The sequence below is a fragment of the Oryctolagus cuniculus genome, chromosome 18 (assembly GCF_051225735.1).
Source record: "Oryctolagus cuniculus isolate XC-2025 breed Fujian yellow rabbit chromosome 18, ASM5122573v1, whole genome shotgun sequence".
Taxonomy (NCBI): Eukaryota; Metazoa; Chordata; class Mammalia; order Lagomorpha; family Leporidae; genus Oryctolagus; species Oryctolagus cuniculus.
The window spans coordinates 76,401,507-76,418,894 of record NC_142884.1 but is presented as its reverse complement, the minus strand read 5'-3'; the positions used below and the strand labels follow the sequence as shown (position 1 = coordinate 76,418,894).

The following is a 17,388-nucleotide window of genomic DNA, read 5'->3' as shown; positions in this document are numbered from 1 at the left end:
GACATCTGTCCAGGCCGTGCGGTCCATCTGTGTGTGGGCGCCGCCTGCTGCGGTCACGGCCACTTTCCAAAACCTCCTGCTGGTCCGGCCTCAAGGGCTCACAGATGGGGCCGCCCACACACCCTGTGCTAGCCTTTCAGCTGACGCACGGCCTCCCGCTTCACTCACCCCAGCACTCGGGCCACGGTCCTGTGGTGCGCATTTAAATAACAGGTCGCCTTCCAGGGCCCAGAACGTCAGGTACCGAGATCTAAGTTCAGCCAGCACCGTGCAGGAGTGTGCATGCGTGAGCCGGCCGAGCAGGTGCCGTCCGAGGCGTTTGAATCGGGTGCCGGGCGGGCAGCGGCTCCCCGCTCCGAGCCGGCCGTGCTGTCCCTGTCCCCCTCAGGACAGCGCTGTGCTGCCTCGTGACAGGGATCCGACACGAGTACCGAGCCAGTGCGCACCCCTGTGGACCACCCCGCCCTGCGTGTGCAGGAGCCATCTGTACCCCTTTCCTAACTCCTGCAGATTGGATGAGGGGCCTAGGACACCCATGACACCCGTGATGCCTCCTAGCTCGCGCCGGCTGCCGCCTCCCAGCTGGGGTAATGTCCAGTTCCTTCATCCTCCCGAGGAACCAGCACACGGTCTGCCCTTCCGCACAGCTCGCTCAGGGTGCTGGGCCTCATTTTCAGTCCTCTGAGGCCCGCCTTAACTTCTCTCCCAGCAGCCCCACCCAGCTCACTCCACCTCCCTGGCTCCCCGGTGGAGGCGTTCCTGGGGCCCAGAGCGAGTGAGACACGGAGGAGCCATGTGTCAGGACCCTGTGGGGAGCCAGCCCTTCCTGAGGGAGCCCCTGGGTGCCCGCAGGAGGCTCCCCCACCAGCAGCCCAGCCGGCGCAGAAGGGCCCGAAGGCCTGCCTGGCTCCAGCCAGCACATCCCTGCTGCCCCGAGCCGCGCCAGTATCCTCACATCCAGAGGGTGTAACTGGACCCCTCGTGGCCAGAGGCTGGCCGCCACCGACAGAGGCCTCTTCCCAGCCTGCCCACCTCACACCCGGGACCACTCGGGTTCCCCACATCCCTGGGAGGCAGCGCGGCTGTTGTGGCCACTTCATGGTGGGGAGAGGGAGGCACCGGCCGCTGACCATAGTCCTCAGTGCAGCAGCCCACGCTCGCCCAAACGGCACACCTGCTGACCGAAACCCTCTTCCTCTCTGCCCTTTGCTAACCCTCGCTGCCGTCGCCGTCTCCCGGGGAAGCGGGCTGGAGGGGTTGCTGTGGGACCCCTCGGTGGCAGGCAGTGCGGGTGTTGTGTTTATTAACATTAGGGGCTTGGCAGCAGTGGCAATACCAATCATAGTGCAAGGAACCTGCTGTGTGGGCGGGGGGGCTGCCTCCAGCTCACCTGGTGACCCGCAGGACTCCATGAGGACCCAGGTCTTCATGGGCTTGCGCGGGTGGCACGGAGCTGGGGAGGCACCTGCAGGAACACGGGGTTGGAGCCTCAGTGCGCATACTGACCACCAGAGGGCGCCAGGGGACAGCAGATGCTGCCCAGACCCGCACACAACCAGATCCACTCACTGCTGGGTCAACCATCCATTTGGGCCACATATGTTTAGAATTGTTTGTTAAATTTTATTTTGAAAGGCAGAGAGAGAAGCAGATATATAAACAGATCTCCCATCACTGGCTCACTCCCCAAATAGCCAGGTGCTAAAGCCGCAGCCGCGTCTCCTACGTGGGCAGCAGCGACCCAAGGACCCGAGCCGCCCGTTGCTGCCCCCGGGCCTGTGTTAGGAGGAGGCTGGCATCCAGTGCAGAGCCAACTCGAGAACCCGGGCGCTTGGACGTGGGGTGCAGGAGACCGGCGCCCCAAACGCTCCCAGGACTCCCCGAAGCCCAGACAAAGCAGGCTGCCGGTGAGTGGCTCCAAGGCGGCTCCCCCGGGTGGGTCCTAAGTGGCTGTCAGGCGGGAACACGGCATAGGTGGAGCAGGGGTGGGGTCTGCGTGGCTTCTCTGGTCCCTGCCTGCACAAGGCCAGCTGACTGCAGCCACGGTGGCCTCGAAGGCTGGCCCTGGCCCAGCCTGCAGCGCTCCCAGCTCCTCGGACAAACCACTCGTCCACAGCCCTGGGTGGCCGTGAGCTGCACTGGGCCCCCAGGGGACGGAGCACATGGATGGGGCTTCTGCTGCGGCCAGGCAGAGCCGCCCGCAGGGCCACACACGCGCCGGACAGCAGCCGGCTGGGCCTCCTGCACCTGCTCTGCTCCTCCAGGAGCCCAGGGCTGAGGTGGGGGAGTGTGGGGGCCTCCCTCCAGGTGCCCGGGGCTGAGGTGGGGGAGTGTGGGGGCCTCCCTTCAGGTGCCCGGGCTCGGGGGGGCATGGGGCCCTCCCTCCAGGTGCCCGGGGCTCAGGGGGGGGCATGGGGGCCTCCCTCCAGGTGCCCTGGGCTCGGGGGGGGCATGGGGGCCTCCCTCCAGGTGCCCGGGGCTCGGGGGGGCACGGGGGCCTCCCTCCAGGTGCCCGGGGCTCGGGGGGGGCATGGGGGCCTCCCTCCAGGTGCCCAGGGCTGGAGAAGGGGAGCGTGGGGGCCTCCCTCCAGGTGCCCGGGGCTAGGGGGACATGGGGGCCTCCCTCCAGGTGCCGGGGGCTTTTGGGGGGGCACGGGGGCCTCCCTCCAGGTGCCCAGGGCTCGGGGGGGGGCATGGGGGCCTCCCTCCAGGTGCCTGGGGCTTGGGGGGCATGGGGGCTCCCCCCCACAGGCAGCGGGGGCAGGGGGCACTGAGACCCCAGATGCTGCCGTCACGCACACCTTGGTGAGAGCCGCTGGCGCCCCTCCAGGCGCGTTCCCCGTGGGGGCCGCACTGCAGCCGCTGCCGAAGATGCCGGGCCTCACCCAGACCCGAGTCAGAGACTGGGGGGGGGGGGGGGGGCTGGGCACCGCCAAGGCTGTCATCCGTCTGCGTCCCCCAGGTGACTCAGGCCGGCGCCTGCTACGGCAAGACTGGCACTGGCACGGCCAAGGTTGTAACTGACACCAGTGCCCCGCCCCTTCACGAACGCTGCTGCCTGGGCTCCAGGGCGGAGTTCTTTAGGCAGGCGCCCGCCCTCCACGGGCAGTAACGGACCCCGGCATTACCTGCGCGGTCCGCGGCCCAGCACCGGCCCAGGCATGGCCATGTCCCCAGGGCTCCTGGGGGCCTCCCTGGGCACGGGCCGGGTACCACGGGCCCTGCATTGTATTTTCAATCACAAAGATGTTGATTATTTGAGCGCTTCTGTCTCCTGGTTTGCTCCACAAACGACTCCAACGGCTGAAGCTGGGGACCAGGAACTTGGTCCCGGAGCTGGGAATAGAACCCGGGTACTCCCATGGGGATGGGGGCGCCTCACCTGGCCCCTTAACCACGAGGGTGAGCACGCACCGAGCCCACGCCTGCCCGGGAGCAGCTCCAGGGGCCGGGACGCAAGGCAGGGCCGCCCTGGTGAGCGGCCGGCAGCTGGGGGCAGCGCCGTGGGTGGGACTGTGGCCGTCACTTCCTGTGCAGTGTGTGTGATATGGTGGCGGGAGGCTCTGTGCCTGCGTGCTGTGTCTGCACAGACGCGCTGCACACGTGTGTGCGTGCTGCACACACGCACACCTCCCTCTGCGCTGCACTGGGCCGCTTCTCACCGGCTGCACCGTGGGGAGCCCGGCCCTTGCACCACGTAGCCACGCTTAGGCTGATGGGACAAGACCCCCCAGACCCCCTGGCTGTGTGGCCCTCAGGGCCCTGCCCACGCCCACACCTGGCCTGGCCACACCCTGGGCCCAGTACTGGCCCGGAGGAGGGGTCAGATCTGCGTCCCCGTTCTGGCCGCAGCCCTCGCAGGCCAGCCCTGTGGGCACCTTCGTGTTTCCAGCACCGAACGCCGCATCCGGACTTTGTACCTTGGAGCAGCTGACCCAGCAAGCGAACAAATGAATGGCTACTTCTCACTCACTGAAGACAAAACAGCTCAGACCACACCTCCTCCAGGAAGCCCCCCTTGCTTATCCCCTGGTCACAGCTCAGACGCCCCTGTGCACGACTGGTCTCTGTCACCACACTGGCTCCTGGTACAGCCGGAGCCCACACCCACACCCACACCGGCACACAGTGAGTGGACAGCGGATGAATGCCAGGCACAAAGTGACAGGGGGAACAATCGAGGTTGCCATTAACAACACACCCAACACTCTCAGGGAGGAGGGGCCCTGGCGCTAATTGTACCCATTCCACAGACGAGGAAACTGAGGTGCAGGGAGATCAAGCGTCTCAGCTGAGGTCACACAGCTTCCGTGTGGGGAGATGGCTGACAGCACCCCGACCGTGCTCAGAGCAGGGCATCCCCCAGTGCTGGGGAGAAGACAGCACAGGGGGAGATGGTAGGGAGGTGACCCTCTGGGGGGTGCCCAGCTCAGGGACCTGAGGGCGTTGAACACAGGAATAGGGGACTGGAGAGACGGGCGGCCACGCAGACAGTGGTGAGAACAGGGCGCGGCGCCCAGCGCGGGGCTCCGGGGACAGGCAGGATGGGCGTGGGCGGGGTGACAGGGCCCCCCGCTCCCTCAGCCTCCTCCCCCCCCAGCTCTCCCGGGGCCCACACGCAGCAGGGTTTTGAGAAGCTTCATCGCGGGCTAAGCAGCCGGTTCCTGCCGCCCCCACGGAGGTCAGGGCCGAGCCCAGAGCCTGCTCCAACCCCGGGCTGCGTCTTCGGCTCCCACTGGCCCGGGCCAGGCTCCAGCCTCGACGTGGGAACCCCTCGGGCGTCCTCCTCGGAGACGCCGGAGCTCCCGAGGTCCCAGAGGACCGGGGGCCGCGTCAGGACTGAACCCGCCTCCTCACCTCCTTGCTGGAGAGGGAACTGGACCACGGAACGGTCTCTCTGGGACCGAGTTCTTGGGCCCGGCCTTCTGCTGACCCCGGGCACGGCCGCCTGGCCACGGGCAGACACCACGCTTGGCGCCGTGGCTGGGGAGACACTGCCTGGGCACGGCAGGGCAGAAACGCAGGCAGCACCGTCACGCCCACATTTACACTGTGGCAGTGAACACCCGTGGAGTGGGGGGGGGCACTCAGGCCCGGAGCACTTGGGTGGGGGTGCGGCTCTGGGCTGGGTCCAGCAGGGAGGAGACAGAGTCCAAGACTGATACGAAAAACCAATCAGGGGCCGGCACTGTGGCGTGGTGGGTAAAGCCGCCGCCTGCAGTGCTGGCATCCCATCCATATGGGCACCAGTTCGAGTCCCGGCTGCTCCTCTTCCGATCCTGCTCTCTGCCGTGGCCTGGGAAAGCAGTGGAGGATGCCCAAGTCCTTGGGCCCCTGCACCTGCATGGGAGACCTGGAAGAAGCTTCTGGCTCCTGGCTTCAGTCGGCACAGCTCTGGCCGTTGCAGCCAACTAGGGAGTAAACAGGCAGATGGAAGCCCCCCCACCCCACCTCTCTAACTCTGCTTTTCAAATAAATAAATCCTCTAAAAAAAAAAAAAAAAAAAAAAAAAACCAGCAAATCGGCTCCGTTGGTGCTGGATGGGTGGGGAGAACAAGCCCCAAGGGGACTGAGAAGCGGGCACTGGCAGCTTCGCGGGTCCCCAGTGAGGGCGCCAGAGTGAGGCGGGGGGGGGAGGCGGAGCTGGGAGCACACCCCAGGCAGGAACGGGGCACAGTGAGGAGCCAGAGGGGCCAAGCCCGGGAGGGGCAGGCGCAGGCGGGAGCCAGGCAGAGGCAGAGGGAACCGCAGGGGCAGTCGGCAGCCGGACGCTCAAAATCAAGGTGTGGAAGGCCCCGCCCCCTCCCGCTCAAGGGGCGGGGTCTTCCTGCCTGTCGGGCTGCAGGTGGGGGGGGGCCTCTCCCCGGGTCTGCCTGCATCTCTGCCCTCCTCCCTCACTGGGGAATCTCGGCCTCACAGCCCCTAGATCACACCGGGAGGACCTATCCCGCCAAGGTCCCGCCCACGGCGCCTGGTGGACGTGACTTCTGGGGGAGTCCGTTCAGCCCAGGGCTGACGGGCACCGGCGGCACCTGGGCAGGACAGGCACGGGAGGCAGCCCACGCCCCCAGGGTTCCAGGCCCCCTGCTCCGGGCGCTGGGACAGGTGTGACGGAGGCGCCTGCAGCCGCCCAGGTGACTTGGATTTGGACGGGGCGGGGAACCACAGGCAGCCCCAGCCTCTGGGCAGGTGGGACAAGAGGCCTCGTAGGTAGCCATGAAGCTCGCATTCCGAGAAACGGGATGGTGGCGGCACCGCGGGCGGCCAGAGCGCACCGGCAGCCAGACGGGACCCAAACACAGCCATACCAGCCACCGTGTTCCCTGGGGGCAGCCCCAGTCCCCACACCGACCGACCACAAACCCTTCTGACACTCCTCAGCCCCTCCCCACCCGGTCACCGCCCCGCCCCCTGGCCAGTATGGACGGTAGCTTCGGGGAACCTCCTGGTCACGGTGGCAGGTGCCTCCCAGCCCCCAGCAGCTCTGCAGACGCTGCCCCTACACACACGCGCGCGCACACTCACAGTCCCACTGGCCTTCCCAGCAGCTGCTGTGTGCCTGGGGTGCTCCAGGGAGAAACGGGGTGGCCGTGCCTGGGCTGACCCCTTCCCAGTGTGCAGGGCAGGAGGCGTGGCTGGGCACACCCAGGGCCGGGCTGCCCCATGGGCACAGCCTCAGCCCGGAGCCGTGTTGCCTGGGCCCAAGTCACTCGCCAGCCCCCGGGACGGCCTCGCCGCCTGGCCCAGGGTGAGCTGCCCTAAGCTGAGCTCTGACTGCCTCGTGGGCCTCTCCCCTCTGCCGGAATTCAGAGGACTTGGTCCATGGGTGAAACGGAGGCCGGCCTGCTCCCACGGAGCCAGGGCTGGGAACGGGCTGGTTCCCTCCCTGGTGGGGGCCTGGGCTCTCGAAACCTCCATTTTCCCATCTGTGCAGTGGACAGTCACTCCCACGTGCCTCTGGGACTGCGCCCTGGCAAGTCTGGATGAGCTTCCTGCTTCTGCTGGACCAACACGGTCATTGCCCCAAACCCACGGACTCGGGCCCATCCCGCGATCTGAGCACAGAGCGCACCAGGAGGGGACAGGCTCCGCCCCCTCCCCATCCAGCCTCATTCACTCATGTGATGCTGTCAGACTTGACCTGCCAATCACAGAAGTGTCCCACCCCAGAGTGAACATGTGACACAGGCCTAGCCAATCATAGGACTCCCACCTGCCCCGGCCACTGTGATAGGGCCAAGGGGTAAGCACATGACCAAGCCTAGCCAATCAAAGTCCTTCCCTGAACCAGCTGCCCCGCCACAGTCACGCACCGCAGCACCTGACCCAGAATTCTGAAGAACCCACCAGACTCCTCGGAGAACTAAGAAGGGACCAGAGCTCCAGGCCCGCAGCCCCTCTGAACCTCTGCCCTGGGGAAGGGCAGCTCGGCGGCCCCCGCGGAGGGCAGGAGCCCTCCGTGACCGAAGGCCAGGCCGGGGGCGCCAGCTCTCGTCAGGGCACGTGGGGACGTGCCAGGGTCCTGTGGCCGCCACAGCAACGTCTCACACTGTGGAGGTTCGTGTCTCGCAAGCTGGGCTCCCGGTGCGGGCAGTGCTGGGTCCTCCACCTGCTGTGGCCACTCACTGCAGCCTCTGCCCCCGTCAGCACGAGACCACCCCCACGTCTGTCTCGTCTGGGACCCCAGTAACTGGCCCAGACCCGCACCAGTCCACGCCCTCACCCTGCCTCTGCTTCATCGGCAGACTGTGGCCACAGATCTGGGGCTGTGGAGATGAGTGGAATTTCTTAAGGGACAAGTTCCACCTGGTAGAGCCAGCCAGCACCACGGGGCACCCGTCCGTCCCCCCACTGCCAGCACAGCACGAGAAAGGAGGAGCCAGCGGACGGGGCCACCTCTCCTCCCCTGGCCGCGGGGAGCACTTCCAAGGGGCAGGGGACAGGTCACGTGAGGGCCAGGCAGAGCTTCTCCCCAGGGAGCGCCAGCCGCGGCAGCAGCAGCAGCGAGAGCCCAGGACGGAGAGACATCCACTCCTTCACCTGGAAGGAGAGGGCGGCCCTCGGTCACTTCCCAGGCCCGGGTGTGGACACAGCAGCGGCCTGGCCTGGGCTCCGACCTCTGACGCTGCACCGGGCCTTGGGGGCGGAGCCCTGCAGACCAAGGCGCACACTTTCCAGCTGAGTCCACACGGCCACCCCTGGGCTGACCCCGGCACCAGCATCTACACTCGGCAGCCCAGCCTCTGACCACTAAGGCGGGGCCGGTGGGGACCCCGACGGCGTGGTGGTTTCCGGCGGTGTCAGGAAGCCATCACCCAGCCTGGGGGTGGGGCTCGTGGCTGCGACGCCCCCACCCCACCATGGAGCACCTGGGCTTGAGTTCCAGCTGCCCCAGGTCTGCTCAGACAGACCCCGGAGGGGTGGTGATGGCTCTAGAGGTCGGGTCCCTGCCTCTCAGGTGGACGACCTGGACTGAGTCCCGGCTCCTGCCCCAGCCTGGGAGCCGTTACAGACACCTGGGGCGGCGGAGGGGTGTGAGCCAGTGGATGGGAGTAACACATATATACCCGTCTACACCTCGGTACGGGGTCCCCGCGGATGTAGACCTGTGTGCACCTTGGAGCGGAGTCCCCGCGGATGTAGACCCGCGTGCACCTCGGTACGGGGTCCCCGCGGATGTAGACCCGCGTGCACCTCGGTACGGGGGTCCCCCGCGGATGTAGACCCGCGTGCACCTCGGTACGGGGGTCCCCCGCGGATGTAGACCCGCGTGCACCTCAGTACGGGGTCCCCCGCGGAACCAGAGCACAGCCAGAGCCCTGGAGGCGAGAGGACGCTGGCCCGCGCGGCAGGCACACACCTATGCACCCGGCCTCCCCGGGCGGCCACCTTAAGCTGTCTCACCTGTGAGCGAGCAGAGGCCCCTGCGGCTTGCAGAGCCCCCGCGGGCTCTGAGTTCGGTCTCGGGGCTGCGGTGTCTTCAGCCGGACGGCGAGGCTCCCAGGCCCAGCCTCCCCGCGGGCGGTAGGACGCGCTCTGAAAGGGCGGGGTGAGTGCCCAGGCGGAAGTAACAGGTGCACTCGTCCTGCTACGAAACCACCTTTCTCCGAGGCCCGCGCGCTCGCCCCTCCTCCACCTGCCCCTGCTCACGCAGCGGGGCAGGGAGCTGGGATTCACGGGCGCACTCGCGAGGCTGGAGTGGGCCCACCTGGGCCGTGCGGGCCCTCAGCTGAGTCCTCCCACCTGCTGGGGCCACAGGGCCCTGCTGGATAACCCAGGAGCGCGCCCAGGCTCCGGGATCAGGGAGGGCGTGCGGGGGAGGGGCGGGCCGTGGATGCCACGGGATTCCCCCCACCCAAGCCTGCAGCTCTCCTGAGTGGGGCCCTGGCTCCCCTCCGCCCCCAACCTGCTCGCGAGGACCTCCCCGCCCCCGTCACGCTCACCCCCTACCCCAGAACAGGTGTGTGTGGGGGGGTCTCATCTTTGCTTGTTTTCCCTGTCAGCACAACAGGCTGGGGCACCCTGAGGCTGGCTCGGGACTCCCGAGGCTCCCAGCAAAGCCCCCCGTCCGGCAGCCCTGGGACCAGGGGCATCACTCGCCATCCATCTCCAGCAGAACTGGGCCAGGCAGGTGGTGCAGCTGCGGGTCCTGCGGGGGCTGGCGGGCTGTCCGGCCTCTGCGATGAGGGGGTGATGGCGTGGTCGCTGCATCGCTGCTCGTTGTCTGGCCGTCAGCACAGCAAGCCACACCCCTGTCTGCAGGCCAGAGATTCAGGCCCCCCGGATGGCTCAGGGAGGGTCATGAGGACCCTGTCCTCTCCCCTGGCCCCACTCCCGATGTCGGGCCCCGCCCAGTTCACACTGGAAAAGGCCCAGGCTAGCCAGGGCTTCTGCCGTCTGCATCGGCTCTGCGCCATGTGGGCGGGCTGTCTCCCGCGCCCTGCACACCTTGCTGCCTCTGCTGGGAGCCTGGCCCCTGAGAGCTGTGTCCACCTGGCCTTGGCAGGACAGGCCTTCTCAGGACCAGAGCAAGGAGGGCTTAGGGCAAGCCCAGGAGCTGTCCAGGCGCTGTCCGTGGGCAAGGGAGGGTGCCATTCCCCACCAAGCCACCAGGTGGTGCTGTGCCAACCGCCCATGGCTTAGCATGAAGGCCGGATGCGCAAGCCTGGCTCACAAGGCCGGGGGTCGACCCGGCCCCTAACCTTTCCAGCTCCCTCACTCTCCTCCAGGCTCTGTTCCAACAACAGGGGCTTTCCCCCAGCTTCTAGAAAAGGGGACGTTGCCTGCGTCCACGGGGCTTTGGCACGTGCGCTGCCCCTCCTGGAGGGCTGCTCCACTCCGATTGCAGATGTTGGCCCAAAGGGGCCCTGATGAAGGCACGTCGGCTCCACGGACGTCCAGGGACCTCGTTCCTCTGCAACGCTGGCCAGAGATGCCACAGAGCCATCGAGTCCATGGTCTCCGCCCACCGGCTGTGTCCTCGCCACCCTGTGGGTCCCCGGGTGCGCCTGGCTGTGGCGGGTGTACTGGGCCCTCCGTCCCAAGCACCAGGGCTGGCTTCGAGTACTTCTGGCTCTCTCTTCGGGGCCCCTGGTGGTGGGGATGTGGCCCTCGTTCCCCTGGGTGCAGCCAGCGAACAACTCGAGTGCCCCAGCCACTGGCTCTTGGCTTCACTTGTCCCTGGCACAAGCGGCAGGCCCTGTCTGATGTACGCGCGGCCGCGTGCCCAGAGGCCAGAGAAGCACAAGCCAGCGGGGGCGGAGCTGGCCTGGCGCCAAGGTGCCGGAACAGTGCTGGGCAGCCCGCGGGCTGCAGAGGCCTGGGGCGGCAGGGGGCGGTCGGTGCGGCCACAGCAGCAGGGGCTGCGTTCAGCCCAGTCGGATCAGAGCAGCACAGCCTGTGGGGCCTCGGGGCTTCGACAGGGCCTGCGTGTTCCCGGCACAGGGCCCGCACCGCCGTGCTTCCTCCGTGGGAGGAAGAAGTTGTGCGGGGGGCACTGTGCAGCGGGCTGAGCCGGCTCCTGGGTCTCCCACATCCCACAGCAGAGCGCCTGACGAGCCCGAGCTACAGGGCGCCTCCAACCCAGCTTCCTGCGCGTGACGTCCCAGGGGGGCAGCAGGTGATGGCTCCAGGACGAGGGTCCCTGCCACCCGTGCGGAGACCTGGACGGAGCTCCTGGCTCCTGGCTCCCGCCTGGCCCAGCCCCACGCATTTGGGGAATGAACCAGCAGATGGAAGATTCTCTCCCTTTCTCCCCCTGCCTCCCTCTCCATCTGTGTCTCTCTGCCTTTCAAACAAATTCGGAAAAAATAAATGAAAAGGGCAGTCCAGGCTGCTCTTTCTCACCAAATCTAGGAAACCCGCCCGGCCCCCTCGCAGCGTCTCTGGAACCGGGGTGCCGCTTGGCCGTGCGGGGCTGAGACAGCCCCTCAGGAGGCCCTGCCGTGGCCCCGACTCCCAGGCTGCACCTCGGCGAGGCCACGCGGCTGGGAAAAGCCGGGTTCTGAAAGCAAGGTCGCGTCGTGTTTCACGTAGGTTCGCTCTGTGCGCGCGTCCGAGACTGGGCCGCTGCGGGTTTCCAGTGCCGAGGAGGCCAGAGCTGGGGCCCGGGCCGTGGCCTCTGGGAGATGGAGCCGCGGGCACGCTTCTCGCCAGAGGCAGCATGTGGCTCCCCTGTGTGTGGGGGGTGACTCACCTGTGCGGGGGTGGCTCCCCTGTGTGGGGTGGCTCCCCTGTGTGTGGGGGGTGGCTCACCTGTGCGGGGGTGGCTCACCTGTATGGGGCCCAGGAGCCTCAGTTTCCCCCCTTGTAGGTGTGTGGACGCAGGGGCCTGGCCCACGAGGGCCGCTCAGCCCCCGAAGGGCCACACGGCGCCGCTGTCACCAGCTGGGGTTCCGGGTACAGTCCCGGCCCCCGCGGCTCCCACACCGGGCAGCTGCTCGCCGGCCGGCTCTGGGCCCGTCCACAGTGAGCCACGCTTCTCTCCACCCCGGGGGAGGCGGCGGAATGAGAGTCTGTTCAAGACAAAGGTGCAGCCACGGCCAAGCCCCGCCCCGGGCCCCTCCCGCAGCCCCGGAAAACAGGCGGCGTAGGATGGCCAGAGAGGGGCCAGGGTGAGAAGCCCGAGCTGGAGCCACGCCGCTGGAGAGAGCCAGGGCGCTCCCGGGCCGTCAGCCTTGGGCCGCGCCCGGCCTGGCCCCCGCGGCAGGCAGGCCAGCTCTGTGCCTCAGGAAGTCGAGGGCTGCGGGGGCCCCGCGTGGGCAGGAGAAGCTGGGGGCCCTGGGCCAGGCCTCGGAGGGGGCAGCAAGATTCCTGGTTCTTTCTCTTCCCATTTTTCCCTTCCTCCAAATATCTGCTCGGACAAGTGCGTCCTAGGGGAGTCGGCCTCGCAGGGAAACAGGAAACCCAGCCTGGGCCGGGGGTGGGGGGGGGGCCGCCTGGCAGCGAGGAAGAGGGAGACGACCCTGCAGACAGGAGAGAAGCTCCTTCTGAAACCGGCTACCGGGACGAGGAAAGCAGGCAGGGGCGCGGTGCTGCGGAGGGCGGAGCCAGTGCAAAGGCCCTGGGGCAGGAGTGGCCTGTGCTGGGTTCAAGCCCAGCTTCCCTGGACACTCGCCCTGGCCGCCCCTGTGTCCGCGAGGAGGAGGGGGCGCAGGCGGCCAGCTCCGGGCGCCTGTGTGGGTGGTGGGGCTCCGGGGGGGCAGCAGCACAGAGGCCCCCAGGAGCTCCTGGAAGGAGCTGAGCTGTTCCTGAGTGGGGTTTGTGGTGCCCGTGGGCCTCCCGGGGGCTGCTCGGGGGGCGGCTCCCCCAGGTGAGTCAGGAAAGTCGGCTCAAGGCCCACCAGGAAATCCCGCCCCGCACCCCCAGCCTCGGCTGCGCGTCCCGGTCCTGCTGACATCACGGCTCAGCCTGCAGGACGAGTGGGTGGCACGGCTGCCGGTGGGGGTGGGGCGCTCACATCAGGGACAGATGAGCCGGGACTGCGCTGCCCAGGTCACCCGCAGCCACCGCCCAGCTCTGGGATCCGTCTCCGTCCACTGGGGTCCACTCCTCGCCACCTGACTGGAGACAGAGCCACCCCTGCAGAGAGGCCCCCGGGTGGCCACGAGCCCCTGGCTGCCACGGCCACGTGTGTCACTCACCTTGCGCCCTGTGGTGGTTTCAGGCAAATGCTGAACTTGGCCCGAGGTCGCACGGGTCTGGGGTCCAGGCTGCCGTGCCACTCGCCCGCAGTCTCTCAAGTCCCCCGAGCCTGCTGTGCCTCAGTTTCCCCTTCTGCAAAAGCTGGTAACCGCACCTGCCCAACAGCAGAGCTCAGGGCAGTGCTGCCCCGCAGCCACCAGGCCAGGCTGGGGGAGGGGCCCCGGGGGTCGGCCCTGGTTCACCCCGTGTGGTCCTGACCATCACCTGGGGCCTGCCCGCCCTGCACCTGCCCAGTCCCAAGCCTGCCCGTCCTACACCTGCCACCTTTTTCTGGAGCAGGTGCAGGACCAGGTGGGCACAGTGCAGGGCGGGGGCCGGGCTGGGGAGAGCACAGGGCAGGGCGGGGCCGGGCTGGGGGGGCACAGGGCAGGGCAGGGCAGGGCTGGGGGGGCACAGGGCAGGGCGGGGACCGGGCTGGGGGGGCACGGGCAGGGCGGGGCTGGGTGGGCACAGGGCGGGGCACAGGGTGGGGCGGGGCTGGGTGGGCACAGGCAGGGCAAGGCGGGGCTGGGTGGGCACAGGGCAGGGAGGGACTGGGCTGGGGGGGACACAGGGCAGGGAGGGGCTGGGCTGGGGGGGCACAGGGCAGGGTGGGGGCCAGGCTGGGTGGGCACAGGCAGGGCAGGGTGGGGGCTGGGGGGGCACAGGACGGGGCAGGGGCAGGGCTGGGTGGACACAGGGCAGGGCAGGGCAGGGCTGGGTGGGCACAGGGCGGGGCGGGGGCGGGGCTGGGGGCACAGGGCGGGGCGGGGCTGGGGGGGCACAGGCAGGGCAGGGCAGGGCTGGGTGGGTGGGCGCAGGGCAGGGCAGGGCGGGGCAGGGGGGGCCCGGAGCTGGGGGGGCACAGGGCAGGGCGGGGCAGGGCTGGGTAGATGGAGGAAGCCACGGGCAGTACAGGACCCCAGGGCTGGCCACAGCAGAGGGCAGTCAGCACTGAGACATGAGGATGGGGCAGGGGTTGCCAGTGAGCAGAGGAGGTGTGGGGGAGGGGCCACCTGTCAGAAGGCAGACACAGACCCGCAGGGAGGGACCTGGGGGACTGAAACCCACCCACCCACCCCCCACACCTAGCTCCCTCCAGCTCCTCCCGGCCCCTCCCACAGAAGGAGCCTGAGCAGACCTGGGGGGGAGGCAGCAGGGCCCTGGAAGGGACGGGGAGGGGGCTGGGAGGACAGCAGCCGCCCCACGCCCTCCACGTGACCTCCTGTCACGACAGCGCCCTCGTCCCAGGGGAAGCCGGCGCTGGGCGCCTCGGATCCGGACACGGGGAGAGGGGTGGCCCCCCATCCATGGGTGATGGGCGGGGCCTGTGAGGACTCAGCTGTCACTCAGGCCCAGTCTGACAGGCGGGATCCCGATGGGATGGCAGAGGCTTCGCTTGGACAGGCTGTTCTGGAAGCTTCCATCTCAGGACATCAGGCCAGACCCCAGCGCGCTCCTTCCATCGTCTGGAATTCTCGCCCCGGCCCTCTGGCCTCCCACACGCATCCCGGTCTGCCTGAGCTGGTCGGAGCTCGCCGCGCCACCCCCAGCCCCAAGCCCCCACTTAAATGGCATGCACGGCGGAGCCGCTGTCCTCCACCAACCCGCAGGCAGCCCCGGGCCCTGCTTCCCCGCCTGCCTCCACCTTCGGCCTCTGCGACCTCCCTGCCTCGTCCAGGTGCAGTCCGGTGGGCCCGGCGGGAACCCCCAGCCCTGACCGAGGCCATGTCGGCTCCCCGTCCCTGGCCTGCCTCTGGGCCAGACCCGCCTGGTGCTTGCCACAGTCGGGAGGGAGCCCCGGCGCCACCCAGGTCTCGGTTCCCTGTACAGCGGGGCTGAGCAACAGCCGGTCTTGCACCTGCACCCCTGTCCAGCAGTGGTCCCCGGCCCGTGCACCCTGCGGGGACAGGGCGTGCCTGTCCCTACGCTGGGAGTGGTGGAACCTGGGCACAGCTCTGCACTCTGCCTCTGGATCGCTGGCTAAGCCTGAGCTGGGCTTTTGTCTACACCTGCGGTTTCTGCTGCAGGAACTGTGGCCGGAGAGGCCGGGACCGCTGGGCTCCGGGCCTGTGTCACTGTCACCGTACTTCTGCAGTTTGGGGGACGGGGAGCAGACGTAAGCGAGGGCCAGCCAACAGTGGAAGCTGTAGCCCTTCCTACCACCCCGAGGTCCACACCTGGGCTAGGCACTTGGTGGGCCTGGGGGAGGGGCTGCTAGGGTCCCGAAGCCCCTCCCTCATGCCATCCCGGAGCTGTGCTGTGTGATCCCATCCGCAGATCCTACAGCACGCAGATCCCTGAGCCTGGCTGGGAAGGGGGCCTTGGCAGGGGGTCTCGGGGGGCGGTCCCCACACGCAGACCCCAGGAGCGACGGGACATCTGGTCAAGTGCGTGCCCGGTGGCCCTCGCGCTGCTGTGTTTGCAGGATTTCTGAGTCATTCGCGCCCTTTCCAAAAGCCAGGCTGGAAAATGTGAGCGAGGGAAAAAAAAAAAAAAGACCCCGAAACAAACAAACACAAAAAAGAGGGCTGGAGCCGGCCCCGGGGCCGACCCGGCGGCCCACGCGTCTCCCAGCCCGCCAGCACCTGCGGCAGCCAGGGCACAACTGGTCCCCATCCATCCCGACGGGCTCTGGGCAGGTCCTCACGGAGTCGCAAGCAGTAACTGGTTCTGATTTGGAAAAACAAACCCCAGCCGGTGACGCGGAGGCAAAGAGGTGCTGACCCCCACAGGGATCACCAGGCACCCGCGGCGGGGTGGACGACCTCATCCACGGAGCGAAGTGGGCCAGGGTCGGCTCGCCTCACGGGGGCGTCTTGAGCCTGCACCCGGTGGGCGGGGAGTTCCCGGCCAGGCTCCCCGCGGTGGACCAAGGAGGAAGCAGAGGCCGCTGCCCCCCAGCCCCGGGCCCCACAGGCAGCTGGAGGCCACATCTTGTTTGGAGTCTCCATCTGAATGGCCCCGGGGAACACGGTTTGCAAACCTCAGGATCCATCGAGTCATCCTTTTACGGCTGGCTCCGGGAGGCAGGCTGCGGAACCAGCGACTTCCCGGGCAGAGATCCAGGCGCGAGGGGGTTCAGGTGCTGGCACACGCCCCGCCCCACCTCCCCACCGCTCCTGGAGGGCCCAGCCGGGCGTGGGAGGTGAGCGGTGCCCCGGGAGCAGCCCGAGAAGTCCATCCTGGCCCCGGTCCAGCAGAGCTCAGCACAGGCACCGCGCCGCCCTGCTAAGTCCATCAGCTCAGCCGGGAGCCCTGTGTCAGCAGTGAGACGGAGGGCAGGGGCTGGCGGCCAAGCCAGCAACCCGGGGTCAGCACCGGCCCCGCCAGGCTGAGGCCGTGGAGCCAGCGCAGGCCCGACCCGGGGCCAGGCGGGCGGGCCAGAGGCAGCACTGGGTGCTGACCGGGCCTCGGAAGGGCTTGGCGCTGGGCCGGCACTGCTCCAAGGCCACCCGAGGGCACACTCTGCGCGCCCTGGCCTGTCACCTGACCCCTCCCACTGGGGGGCCGTGGCAGAGCGGCCTGCCCGCGCCTCGGCTCTGACTCAGAGTCAGGACTTAGCACAGGCCTGGAGGGGCTTCAGGAAAGGACCCCCCCCCCGAAAATTCCCACACCTGTTGACAAGCCAGGGAAAGCTCGGAGAGGCGGCCTGGTCCCACGTTCTCCTGGGCCCTTCTGTCCTGTGTTTTAGGTCGGGTCCCCGGGGGCAGAGCCTGTGGCCAGGATCTGGGGGCAGATAGTCAAGGGCGAGTGAGGGGGCGCCCCGCAGGGGTCCCCGGGGCCGCCGGCGCCTCCGGGTGACCAAGGTTTGCCGAGGGCTGAGATTCTCAACGCACAGAGCACAGCTAGTGGGTCCCCCTGAGAGCGGCCCCGACCCCGGCCGGCGCCAAGTGCCCACGACAGCCCCCAGCCGCCGGGCAGGGCGAGCGAGCACACACACACAGCAGCCTGTCCACAGGCTGCCCCTGTCCTGTGCTCTCTCCAGTGCGCCCTGCCCTCGTGTTGGTGCGGCCATGCCAGAAGCCCTGTCTGCGGAAGTCAGAGCCCGCGTGGCCCCGGCAGGCTGCGTGTCTGATATGTCTGCCGGCAGCCGAGCTCATCCAGGCGTGAATCCAGGCCGTGGACGCCCCTCCCCACGGGCAGCCTCTCCCTGGCGTCCAGAAACCTCCGAGAAGCAACGGGGAAGCTCACAGCAGCGACCTG

General features: G+C 68.5%; 1 long non-coding RNA gene across 1 annotated transcript; it reads right to left on the bottom strand.

The window, feature by feature from the left end:
• Positions 1-62: 62 nt before the first annotated feature.
• Positions 63-9,039, bottom strand: LOC138846369 (uncharacterized). The gene is made up of 3 exons (XR_016224749.1): positions 8,905-9,039; positions 1,391-1,465; positions 63-189 (listed from the first exon to the last, which is right to left on the bottom strand). It is a non-coding gene; the product is annotated as an uncharacterized LOC138846369 (long non-coding RNA).
• Between the last annotated feature and the right edge of the window lie 8,349 nt (positions 9,040-17,388).